We start from the raw sequence: 13800 nt of genomic DNA on the forward strand, positions 1-13800 counted from the left end.
CAGTTCCTGTCATATACTTCCTTAAATATATTTAAAAATTGTTCATATGCTTTGTCTAAGTCTTCCTCTCTGTACACTGCTTCCCAGTCCTGCCCCCTTAAGTCCTCCTTAAGCCTCCTTACAGTTTGTTCATTAATCACCCTCCTGTAGAACAGATTTGTTTTTGGCCTCTCTTTTCTAAAATGGCAGTCATAAACCAAAAATACAGGTAGATGATCACTAATATCATTTATAAGTAATCCATTTGTCATTTTGCTTTCAATTATCTATTAGTGTCGCATGCTGGGTTGTTAATCTACTTGGTTTTGTAATTTTTGGGTATAAACTGCATCTATGTAATGTGTTAAACTCCTCCGCTCCTAAGTGCTTGTTAGGATTTAACAAATCTATATTGAAGTCACCACATATGAACATTAATTTATGACTTATTGTCGAGTAGTCCTCCTCCATCCAGTCATTAAATTTTTCTATGCAGGCTCCAGGTGCTCTATAAATTCAGCTTACTACAACATTTTTCTTTTTTTCACGAGTATTTCTACAGTCACACACTCCAGCAAGTTATCTACCGCCCTTGACATTTTCTCAACTTTCTCATAACAAAAGTTTTATCTATGTACAAGGCCACACCACCTCCCATCTTATTCTCTCTGTTTATGCATACCAAGTCGTACCCATCAAGGTCAAAATCCACTCCCCTTACATTATTAATCCAAGTTTCAGAAATAGCAATTATATTAAAAGAATGTGTCAGACTACTAAGATAATGTTTTATACTCTGAAAGTTAGCGTATAGACTTCTGCTATTAAAGTGAATTAATGATCATTTGTTTTCAGTCTTGATATTGCTGTTAAACTGCTCATCCGTGTAATACTTGCAGTTATTTTCAAAGTTCTTGAAAAAGTTTTTTTCAGGGTCAAAGCCATTGTCCGGTTCATGATAATGAATTTCAGTGTCTCCAAATGTGTTCAGTTCCAGATCCAGTCCCTCAAAAACTACTAACTTCTGTAACAAATCACTTGCCTGCCTTCGTCCCTTAGTCATGCTTGTTGTTGTTGTTGGTTCCAAAGCTCATCTGCCATCTTAGATATCAATATACCTGCATGTTTCTTCAGACCACTGAGGGTCCGGCGGCCCCTTCATAATCTTCTTGTCTCGGCGTGCTGGTCATGGGTCCAGGATTCTGGTTCCGAGGTCGGGTCACCAGTTTGTCATATCGCAGAAACGCGATTTCTCCTCTCTCCCTAGCCGCTCTTAACATTGGCATCAACTCTCTTCTTCTCTTCCTCACAGACTCGGGGTAATCTTCATTGATGTAAATATTGGTTCCCTTAAGCTTCTTTGCTTGCTGCAGAATGTTTGTCTTATCTTTCTATTTCATTAACTTAACCATTACCGCCCTTGGTCCCCGATCAGAAAGTTTCCCAACTCTGTAAACCCGTTCCATCTCTATATCTTGATGAATTTGCAGTTTGTCCTGTAAAATCTCCTTCACCTTACACTCCGCTTCCGTCCAGCTTTCTCCAGCTGACTCCTTGATTCCCTCGAAGATCAGGTTTTTTTGCTTGGACTGTGCTTCCAATTGCTCCATTTTATACGTAATAGTTATTAGACTCTCACGGGTTTTGTAGACATCCCGCCTAGTGTCTTCGGCAATTTTTTCCTGCACCCCCACGGCCCCTTTAATCACGTCCACATCTCGCTGGGTAAACTGCAAACTCGTTTTTATCTCCTGTATTTCTTTGGTCACGTCGTCGAGTCTCTTGTTATTTGTCTCCATATTTAGTTTCACAAAGCCTTGGAAGCTTTCTTGCTGTTGGCACATAGGCGCGGTGTACATCAGCTTCTGCTGATTCAACATCTCAGCTACTTGCGCTGCTGAAATAGAATCTTCTTCAGCCGCAACATCCTGGCTCGCTTCTGGTTTTTTTAGCTATTTTCCCTCTTGGAGGCATTTTAATAGTTGTAGAATTTGTTCAAAGACTTGACAATGTAGAAGATGTGAAAAGTCGTAGAACAGACAAGAGGAGCAGTAAAGATGTCTGCTCTCACCGCAACACATTACATGGGTAATGATAAGGAAGTAAATATAATCTAATTTGAGTTGAAACAGTGAGTTTAAAATAGTGTTTTGAAAAAATTAGCTTTGTTGCCAGATGCACGTTTTACATTTATGCATTCCTCCAATTTAGTTCATCATAGTCAAAAATAAGTGTATTGTGAAAGACAACTGCATAAAAAAGGGTTATGGCATCTGAAATGATAAACATGTCTCCAGTCATAGTGATTGGGAATAAAAATTTGTTGCTGGCAGAGGAAATTTATAGATTATCTTAAAAGTGGAACAGGAGAACGCAACACTTGTCGGTATTCTGCCCCTCAAACGAAACATTCGATAAACATTTGTGTGCTGAGATGAAAATGCTGATAATTAATTATAAGGCTAAAGATAAATCTGCAAAGCGTGTTTGCAAACGTGAATGAGAACTTGCTGTCTTGCAATTATTTAGTAGTCATGCTGAAATTATGAGTGAAAAAATAGCCCAGCATGGTAGAGAATCAGCTGATGAACTGGTGGAGGCTGCCAGGTTGAAGCAGCTGGAAGATGAAGTGTTTAGTGAACTTATTAAATGGCCAGACAAGGAAGTGATGAACAAAACCGTCTCTTTAATAAGAGAACTAAAACTAAACAAAACCATACAAGACAAGGTGAACACAAAACTCACGGTCGGTATCAGTCCCAGGTCAGAGCCAGCAAACACATACATCCAGGGGAATCCAAAGTTTGTTGTCCAAAAGAGAAAGTCCGATAATCATACACCGTGGCAGTCCGTAACAAGAGGGCGAGACAGAATAGAATAGTCCGAGGTAACAGTCCGAGGCAGCGTCCTTGTGGGAGGACGCTGCCTAAATAGAGGTGTAAACAGGTGCAAATAATAACGAAGCAGGTGAAACTAATGTGAGTGATGAAGAACGTAAAAAGACCGAAACTAAGGTGAAACAAAAACAGGAAGTAATGTCAAAATAAAAGCCGGACGGGAAGCAGCGGAACCGAATCATGACAAAAACATATAGGCTCAATGATTATACAGCAAAATCTATGCAGGAATACTTCAATCTTGCCAGTAATGAAAGTGGACACAAGTAAGTATCAAGTGGTGCATTTTCTACATTGTCTAAGCAGTGTGTTAATTCTCACAGATCTTTATTTGAGGTTGTAGTGCATTTTAAACTGAAGTTCCAAATTTAAGTTCCGTTGTTCTCACGTGTTTATTAAATTTAGCAGGATTACATGAGGAAATTGGCAGGTAAGATCTTATGTACTGTCCTCCAGTACTTTGAGGAAATGATGTGTACTGGACTATGAGACATGCCACTCTTTGATTGTTTGCTTCAAGACTTTTTAACAATGTTAGCTGAATAGGGACAAAGTTTCACTGCATAAATTACTGTATTGTAAGGAACAGGTGGCGTATATGAACAGTTTGGTCAGAGGAAGGACAAGTGGTGTTCTCTTACAGTTAAAGACAGTAACAGTAAAGTAGCTGGCGCTCCTGGATCAACCATGGTAAGAATATACATATATATATTATATATTGCAGAGTTGAATGTGAATTGTTGAATTAATCATTGTTACAGTGCAGGCTGGCCTTCACTCTCCCAGACTATGTGAAATTATCTTTAAAATACAATTTACCTGAAATAATTGAAATGTGGCTTCTCACTACCTCAGTTAGCATTTATGTTTATTGTGCTATTTCATGTTTTTGTACACTGATCATTTGAGGATCATGGTTATATGATGTTTTAATTACATTTTGATTGATTTAGTTTTTGTCTTCTCTCTCTTTAGGCGTAGTTCAGCTTAATGTGACACCACAGATTCCAGACCTTTTTCTTCACAGAGTGTGAAGGTCACGTCATTTTTACTAGGCTGTTAAAGTCCTGATATCAAACTCCCTCCTCAATCAAACTCTTCAACTCAGTAACAATAAACTTAATGTACCGACATATGAAATAAAGAAACCTAGTGAATAGTTGAGAAACAGAAAGCAGAGAAGCTTTGGCTTTTGGAAACAGCTGACTGATTATCAAAAAAGGTTGTAGATTACTTTTTGTCAATTGCACAATTGGTTAATTAAGTGATTGTTTTAGTGTTGGGACCCTGTAGTTCTACCAGAGGGTCTGGCAAGGATGTAATAGTTGTTGCCTAGATTTTCATTTTCACAATGTGATAGGGGATAAAAGGACAATATTATGACAAATACATTAGTGAGTGTATAGGGCGATTGGAAAGTGAATCAAGCAAACACATGATACTGTACCTCTGTGTTCTGAGTGTAATGTGTTGTGTGGACACATACAGTGGTTATTTCTCATCATGTTATATTGTAAATCTTGTGACTAAAATTTAATACAGGAGGACTATCTTCAGGATGTAACCTGGATATAAGGTAAACTTTACTGTCATTTGCACTTTTGGTTAGTTGTCACAACTTAATTAAATTAGATGTTTTATACAGATCTAGTAATATCTGGATGTAGATGATAGTACATTCTTATGCTCATAACACATTCTTCTTATTGAAAATGGATGAATGGTAGTTTTTAGTTTTGTGTGTTTTTCTCTTCAGTGTGTGTTGACCCTCCCTGGGTTGCATGTATGGATGTTAAAATCTTCTCCCACAGAAGTCACAGATTTGCCTGCATAATGACAATGAATAGTACACTTCCTGCTCGAGTAAAGTCATTTGATTCAGCTATTTCTGGTGTATATGTGTCTTGACAGGACCAGCCTGTGGCTTAAGAGACAGGTGTGGGTTTAAGGGTAGTCTATAGAGTGCTATTTTGTAATGTTAATACCAGTTTTGACATCCTGATAAGGAAATGAGGTTTTATGTTAGACTAGTCAATACTATGTGCAGGAGTATTTGCTCCTGTGTGGTCTGTGTTGTTTGTGTTTCCTCTTTGCAGGACAGAGAGGCCCAAAAGGATGGGGAGTCCAAAGTGAGAGCAGGAGATGTCGTGTATGTGAAAGTGCCCCGGAGGAGGAGAGACCCCCCTTCGCGAAGGAGGCCCGTACATGGTGTGAAAGTCCCCGAGGACAGAGATGGCTTGGAGCTGATCATGATTCAATAAGGAGATGATGTGATCCAAGGGATTCCTTGGATGAGGAGGGAGTTCGAGTGAAGCTGATGCCCCCCTTGATGACAATACCGGTTGTGACCCAGCTGTGTTTTCATCTATCTGACCCTCATGAGGAGGGAGTGCAAGTCAGAGGTACGGAAGTCAGTCATGCTTAGAGCAGTCGAGAGAGAAACATTGCAGCCGGTGAGGATGGAAGAAAGCAGAAGGTGACAGAGTGAAACTGCAAGGAGCTGAACTGATCAAACGAAAATGGATTTGGACATTATATTTTCATACATTCATATCGCACACAATTCATGCATAGCAGTTATTTAGTACTTTCTCATTCATACATGTTATACCTTGAGTTCAGTTTCAGGATTTACACTATGTCTGGTTCCTACAATCAGGTTCACTGCAGGCCTTTTTGGGGGATCGCCCAAAAGAAGACTGGAGACGGTTTTCCCCAGCAAACATCATCATTGGGGTTTTTACGTCTCAAAAGAAAAGAATGGGGATCGTCCAGAAATTTTGCCCTCCGGGTTTTTGTCTGGATGTGCAGTGGACAAAGAGTTGTAGTAGAACTGAAGCTATTTGTTGTACAGACATGTATCATTGACACTGTGTTGTTATGTGTGGGGGAAAGAAGATCACCTAGTTGGTTATTCTTTCATTTCTATGACTGTTTATTTTCAGTGTGTTATACATTAAATTAGAAAGTTGTGGAAATTAGCAAATTAGAAATTAGAGAGTTCTGCCATGCTAAAGCAGTACTTATTGTGTGTACGAGCATGTTTTTCAGAGTGTATGGAGTTTGTTTAGTGTAGAATTGCTCTGTTAGATCAAAAGGTTTGTCTCTGTAATAAAAGTTTATCTCTATTTTCCTTTTGGATGAGGTAATGAAATTAAGGTTTAATTAGTGATTTGTAGTGTTACTTGGGCTTATTGATTAGTATTAGGAAGTGATGTATTCAGATATATGTGTTTATGAATGTTTCTGTTAGGGTGAACTTTTATCTTACAAGGAGAACAGAATCACCTCATGCTGGTTGTTTATTTTTATGTTCATGTTTGTCTGACTGTTATGAATAGGAAGTTATGTGTCATTTTATACAGTTAATCTGTTCACTATAGTTGATTACTGCTAGGATGTGAGGTGTTAGTAATTTGAGTGAATGAGTTGTTTGATGAAGTTATGGTTCAGTGGAGTATGAGGGAAATACTCTGTTAAGGATAAAAGTTATTGAGGAGTGGCTAGTTCTGTGACAAGAACTTATTTTAGATTTAACTTTGGATGCAAGAAGAAGTTAATGTTTAACTACAGCTGTTACGGTTTAGTTGTGTTAAAGTCTCAGGCAAACATATTTTGATTTTCCTCTTTGCTTTTGTTGTAGTTGTTTGTTTTTCCAGAGTTTGAAAGTTCTGTGGCCTTTGGACCATGGAAGGAGGGACTGTAGTGGTTTAAGTTACATGTTAATATGGATTGTGTAATAGAATAGTGTTTATGGGTAATATTATACGTATACATAATATTAAATGATTACTTAAATTGGGATGATTTGTCTGAAGTAAATTAGTCGGTTTCACATTCTAGCCACGACACTATTTTTGAAAAATTGCATATGTGTGTGTGTTATAGCTGCTGTGCGACATAACCGTCTGACATCTGATGCCACGGACCAAGAAACTGAGACGAGGATAACAAAATGACTTCTAAAATGCACCAAATAGGAATGGTGGGCGAAGCAAACAAATGGGAATACAGGAGCGGCAATACAGTTATGAATGTTGAAAGGCTATGCCAAACTGTTCACTGAATTTGCTGCTGTTTGAAGAAAAGACAGTGTTCCAATGCCTTTTAGCGCTAATAAATTTGATGCAATGTTTTAGTGTTCCCCCCCCCCCCCACAAATTTCAGAGTTTGGGTTTTATTACCCCTTTTATGGTGTTCTATCTTTGACCAATGGTTACACTTTATTTAACTGAGTGACATAGTGCAAGACTGCAGAGTGTAGAATGAAAAAAATTAGAATAGACAAACATGAACCTGGAATTGTTCATCTTTATTGTCCCAGGGTTATGGGTTTGACTAGCAGGGAGCTGCTGATATCTATAACAAATGCAATACAATAAACATTGTCCTGTTAAGGACTGACAGTGTTCCAAGGCAAAATGTGTTTCTTTTACTCTTGCACTATTTATGGTCGTCATGTTTCAGTTTACAGTTAAATTTTTTTGAATTTGACGTTTGGATTAGTCGGTTTCACATTCTAGCCACGACACTATTTTTGAAAAATTGCATATGTGTGTGTGTTATAGCTGCTGTGCGACATAACCGTCTGACATCTGATGCCACGGACCAAGAAACTGAGACGAGGATAACAAAATGACTTCTAAAATGCACCAAATAGGAATGGTGGGCGAAGCAAACAAATGGGAATACAGGAGCGGCAATACAGTTATGAATGTTGAAAGGCTATGCCAAACTGTTCACTGAATTTGCTGCTGTTTGAAGAAAAGACAGTGTTCCAATGCCTTTTAGCGCTAATAAATTTGATGCAATGTTTTAGTGTTCCCCCCCCCCCCCACAAATTTCAGAGTTTGGGTTTTATTACCCCTTTTATGGTGTTCTATCTTTGACCAATGGTTACACTTTATTTAACTGAGTGACATAGTGCAAGACTGCAGAGTGTAGAATGAAAAAAATTAGAATAGACAAACATGAACCTGGAATTGTTCATCTTTATTGTCCCAGGGTTATGGGTTTGACTAGCAGGGAGCTGCTGATATCTATAACAAATGCAATACAATAAACACTGTCCTGTTAAGGACTGACAGTGTTCCAAGGCAAAATGTGTTTCTTTTACTCTTGCACTATTTATGGTCATGTTTCAGTTTTCAGTTTACAGTTAAATTTTTTTGAATTTGATGTTTGCTAATTTAATTAGATTTTTCATTTAATATATGTATTTAGGACAAGTTATTCAATTCAAAATAAATGTTATTTGTATAATTGTATCAGCATTGTTGAGGCACTTTTAATCTGGGCTGAATACGGCACATGTCATTATTACATGGCTTGATTAAGGTATACATTAGACTAACATCCGGTGCCAGTGCAAAAACAAGCACTTATACTCAGCCAACATACCACAACAGGAGCGGCAATACAGTTATGAATGTTGAAAGGCTATGCCAAACTGTTCACTGAATTTGCTGCTGTTTGAAGAAAAGACAGTGTTCCAATGCCTTTTAGCGCTAATAAATTTGATGCAATGTTTTAGTGTTCCCCCCCCCCCCCACAAATTTCAGAGTTTGGGTTTTATTACCCCTTTTATGGTGTTCTATCTTTGACCAATGGTTACACTTTATTTAACTGAGTGACATAGTGCAAGACTGCAGAGTGTAGAATGAAAAAAATTAGAATAGACAAACATGAACCTGGAATTGTTCATCTTTATTGTCCCAGGGTTATGGGTTTGACTAGCAGGGAGCTGCTGATATCTATAACAAATGCAATACAATAAACACTGTCCTGTTAAGGACTGACAGTGTTCCAAGGCAAAATGTGTTTCTTTTACTCTTGCACTATTTATGGTCATGTTTCAGTTTTCAGTTTACAGTTAAATTTTTTTGAATTTGATGTTTGCTAATTTAATTAGATTTTTCATTTAATATATGTATTTAGGACAAGTTATTCAATTCAAAATAAATGTTATTTGTATAATTGTATCAGCATTGTTGAGGCACTTTTAATCTGGGCTGAATACGGCACATGTCATTATTACATGGCTTGATTAAGGTATACATTAGACTAACATCCGGTGCCAGTGCAAAAACAAGCACTTATACTCAGCCAACATACCACAAAGAATGACGGCCCTTTAGTGGCCCAAACCTGGTTTGCCAAAGCTGGCAAATGCTGTTGGTCATTCCAGGTTTGTACTTAAAGGTTTGTTCTGACATCAAATATCTGTATTCATGCATACCATTTGAAAAACTCAGTGTATGTATTTTGCTGTTGTAATCTTAAATCAAAAACACACACACAGCAATAAGGAGAACCTGAATTTATTTGGAGTGGAAGTTGCCTGTCTGCAGACACAGCATTGCTGGATCTGACTGATTGACACCTACAATACTACAGAGCCAGAGGCATCATCTCAGTAGACTACCAGAATTGTGTTGATTTTGAATATAAGACTATACACAAATATACAAGGGTTTAGGAAATTCACATTGCTTCTAACATTGAAAATACAACCATTATGATTTGAAACTGCAACACAATCTTAACTATCAATCAAAATTGGATGTTTCAGTTTTCAGTTTACAGTTAAATTTTTTTGAATTTGACGTTTGGTAATTTAATTTGATTTTTCATTTAATATATGTTATTTAGAACAAGTTATTCAATTCAAAATAAATGTTATTTGTACAATTGTAACAGCATTGTTGAGGCACTTTTAATCTGGGCCGAATATGGCACGTTGTTATTCAATGGTATTTACATTAACGTTTTTCATCAGTCTTCTGTCATCCCTCCACTTCAAAGTGGAACTTTCCAGAATGTGTCTTTATTAAGTCAAACTGAACTAAAAATGGTTTCCTGCCCTCTGGCAGTGCTCAAGGTATGCAATTACTGTCCAAGGTTCAAGCATTTTTTGTTTTATAGACTGCTGTTTATAGCATACCATTTGAAAAACTCAGTGTATGTATTTTGCTGTTGTAATCTTAAATCAAAAACACACACACAGCAATAAGGAGAACCTGAATTTATTTGGAGTGGAAGTTGCCTGTCTGCAGACACAGCATTGCTGGATCTGACTGATTGACACCTACAATACTACAGAGCCAGAGGCATCATCTCAGTAGACTACCAGAATTGTGTTGATTTTGAATATAAGACTATACACAAATATACAAGGGTTTAGGAAATTCACATTGCTTCTAACATTGAAAATACAACCATTATGATTTGAAACTGCAACACAATCTTAACTATCAATCAAAATTGGACCCATCTGGACTGCATAGAGAAATGTGTACTTCCTGCTGGTCAGTGCTATTTATTTGTAAACAATAGTAAATTTGTTTTAATTGTGTTTATTTATCTATTCAGATTTGACACTGTTGTTGCTGTGTTCTGTCTTTTGTAATAAAACTACAATGGTATTTACATTAACGTTTTTCATCAGTCTTCTGTCATCCCTCCACTTCAAAGTGGAACTTTCCAGAATGTGTCTTTATTAACCTCTAGAGTCCCTGCGTCCTCATATGAGGACCGCACAGCTTGGGTTTCCAAAGCTCAGGACTCTAGAGGTTATGTCAAACTGAACTAAAAATGGTTTCCTGCCCTCTGGCAGTGCTCAAGGTATGCAATTACTGTCCAAGGTTCAAGCATTTTTTGTTTTATAGACTGCTGTTTATAAGACTATAAACACTATGGGAAATAGCGTAGCTGGAAGGCTCAAGCTCGTTACAGTAGCATCGTTGTAGGGAAGAGGTAAACAGTAGATCATAGCGTTTTCTGCTGCCAAGCTGCTAGCAGGATCGAGTGAACTGGCGGTGTCAGCCCATCTGAGCTGCTCCTAAATGTCCAGCTGATGATAATCAGCTGTGAGCTCCGCTGGGAGCATCTGCAGAGAGAGACAGGGAGCGAGAGAGCGAGAAAGGCAGCAACGAGCAAACGTGACATCTGCATTCAGTTTCATACATATACAGCACCCTGTTGTTATTCCACTGTTATATTATGTGAACATATTAAACAAAATGAAGGAACGGTGGTGATTTATAAATACCCTGACGATTTCCCTTCAGTGTCTTTTTGACTGCAAGTCTATGGAGCAGTGAGATGGTACGCTCTGGAATGTGCGACTTACGCAAATACCGTCCATCCCATTGCAATAACAATGACACAGTTAGATTTGTGACAATTTTCTCTACGAGTTTCATCTATTATATGTGTATAAAGCTTAAAGATGGCATAATAGGAGCAGAAAAGCAGCAAGGAGGAAAAGGAAAAACACAGACAGACCAGCTAGAGCGGGGAATCACGTGACTCAGAATGTGCCACTGGGATTGCATTGGCCCATTCATTCCTATGGAAAAAGAGACAAAATCCAAATGTCAATTATAAAAAAAAAGATATCACGATGATTGTTGCACCATTGGTAGCTGAACTTCTCACGAGTTGAATAAAGTTGAAATGGCGTTTCTAGCCCAAGGTATGCCGGAGATATTAATGTTCAAAGAGGATGAGGCTTTCAAGACTTTCCCATTCATTTGATTGGGAAAATATTTTTGTGAAAAAAGCTGAATTTAATAAAAAGTATAAAAATTAAGGTATGCCGGAGATATTAAGGTTAAAACTTTTTCCCATTCATTTCCAATAGGAAAATTTTTATGAAAAAAGCTAAATTTATGAAAATATGAAAGTTATTAAAAAAAGTTGAGTACACGCCATAATGTTCTTAAAAAGCTGAACAGTTTGATACCAGAATGGGTTGTCTAGCTAAAGCATGTGAGAGGAGATGAGCGGCAAAAAACGTACGGAAGAAACTATAATAAGACTTGGAAAACAAGAGTGTGGTTGCTTCGCATCGACACTAATAATAAATAATTGGAAAACATAGTATGGATGTTGAACCAGCATCCATACAATAGATGGAGAACATAGTATGGATGCTGAATCAGTGTTAAGATATGAATCAGCATCCACACAATTATGCAAAATAAAATATATCAAAAAGCTGTTTATAGTATGAATAGCTGAAGAGTTGCTGCCTAGTCATTAGTTGAAATTGTGTTTTTAGCTGAAGGTATGCTGAAGTTATTAAGATGTGAATATTTTGCCCATTCATTTGAATGGAGCAAAATTTGCTGAAAAAAGCTGGATATTATAAAAACTATAAATGTTACAAATGTGAAAAATACAAGCACACATACTTAATAAGAAGAACATTTTGATACCTGAATGGCTTTTCTATCTGAAAGTATGCTGAACTTAACATGTGAATATTTTCCCATTAGTCCCCAAAAAGTAGGTAAAACAAGTACGTGTGTGTGTTGAGGTGTGTAAGTGTGTGTGTTGAGGTGTGTAGGTTGGTGTGGGTGAGAGTAGTCCTACACCCTGAGGACTACTAGGGTGTGGCTATTGAAATGAAGCATAAAATGTAAACAGTAATTATGCAAAAACTGTAAAAGATATCAAAAAGCTGTGTGCATTATGAATAGCTAAAGAGTTGCTGAATAGGTAACAGTTGAAATGGTGTTTTTAGCTGAAGGTATGCTGAAGTTATTAAGATGTGAAAATTTTTCCATTCATTTGAATGGGGCAAAATTAGCTGAAAAATGGTAAATATTTGAAAAAGTATAAATGTTACAAACAAGAAAAATACACGCACACATGTCCTTAATAAGCTGAACATTTTGATACCTGAAAGACTTCTGTAGCTGAAAGTATGCTGAAGGAATTAAGCGCCGAAAAACATATGGAAGAAATCAAAACTAGAAAACTGCATTTCCTGTCGAAAATGCGTGTGGATGCGAATTGCTGAAAGATCGCCCTGAATATGCTGAAGACTTTGACACCTGAATGGTTTTGCTAGCTGAAAGTATGCTGAAGTTGAATTTCCCCATTCTTTTGAATGGTGCAAAACTTTCACAATAAAGCTACATATTGAAGAAATATGGAGTTTAGAAAGGTTCTGAATAGAAGCATGAATGTCCTGGAAGAGCTGAACATTTTAAAAGCTGAAAGTATTCTGAGCTAGAATTTCCCCATTCATTTGAATCACAGAAAACTTTCAAAATAAAGCTACATATTTCAAAAGTATGAAGTTTAGAAACATTCTGAATAGAAGCATGAATGTCCTTGTGGAGCTGAACATGTTGATACCTGAAATAGTCCAAAGTATGCAGAGGTAGAATTGTCCTATTCATTTGAATGGTGCGTAACTTTCAAAATAAAGCTACATATTTCAAAAGTATGAAGTTGAGAAAATGTCTGAATAGAAGCATGAATGTCCTTGAGGAGCTGAACATGAAATAGCTGAAAGCATGCTGAAGGAGAATTTTTTCATTCATTTGAATGGTGCAGAATTTTCAGAATAAAGCTAAATAGCCTCAACACGGACAAGACGAAGGAGATGATAGTGGACATGAGGAAGGAGAGGAGAAGTCATCGGCACTGTTCATCCGGGGGCTCGAAGTGGAGAGGGTGAGCAGCTTCAAATACCTGGGCGTCCACATCAGTGAGGACCTCACTTGGACACTTAACACCACACAGCTGGTCAAGAAGGCCCAATGGCGGCTGTACTTCCTGAGGAGGTTTGGCATGTCGCCTAGAATCCTTTGCAACTTCTACAGCTGCATCATTGAGAGCATCTTGACCAGCTGCATCATTGTCTGGTATGGCAGCACTACTGCTATGGACCGCAAGCGCCTGCAGAGAGTGGTAAAGACTGTTGAGAAGATCACTAGGACTCCACTGCCCTCTCTGCAGAGCATTTACCACCGCAGGGTGCGTAGGAAAGCTGCCTCCATCCTCAAAGATCCCACCCACCCCCAGCACGGACTGTTCACTTCTCTGCCCTCTGGCCGGAGGTTCAGAAGTGTGAAATGCAGGACCACTAGACTGAAAAACTCTTTCTTTCCCTCCGCCATCAGACTCC

At 37.9% G+C, this 13800-nt stretch overlaps 1 protein-coding gene and 1 long non-coding RNA gene across 6 annotated transcripts in view; one reads left to right on the forward strand and one right to left on the reverse strand.

The window, feature by feature from the left end:
* The window catches only part of LOC109972500 (uncharacterized), a 27447-nt gene extending 13664 nt beyond the window's left edge, over positions 1-13783 (forward strand). The window contains exon 6 of the long non-coding RNA XR_002276693.1: positions 13733-13783. This is a non-coding gene — a long non-coding RNA (uncharacterized LOC109972500). The remainder of the gene's footprint in view (positions 1-13732) is intronic.
* mpp7a (MAGUK p55 scaffold protein 7a) overlaps positions 1-13800 on the reverse strand; it is a 243614-nt gene that overhangs the window by 213647 nt on the left and 16167 nt on the right. Inside the window, exon 2 of one of the 5 annotated variants that reach the window (XM_020621345.1) lies at positions 11163-11226. The exons of the other annotated variants lie outside the window; for them this stretch is intronic. The gene's annotated coding sequence lies outside the window, so the exon portion shown is untranslated. The remainder of the gene's footprint in view (positions 1-11162; positions 11227-13800) is intronic. 5 annotated transcript variants of the gene reach the window in all.

Source organism: Monopterus albus, unplaced genomic scaffold (assembly GCF_001952655.1).
Source record: "Monopterus albus unplaced genomic scaffold, M_albus_1.0 scaffold258.1, whole genome shotgun sequence".
Classification (NCBI taxonomy): domain Eukaryota; kingdom Metazoa; phylum Chordata; class Actinopteri; order Synbranchiformes; family Synbranchidae; genus Monopterus; species Monopterus albus.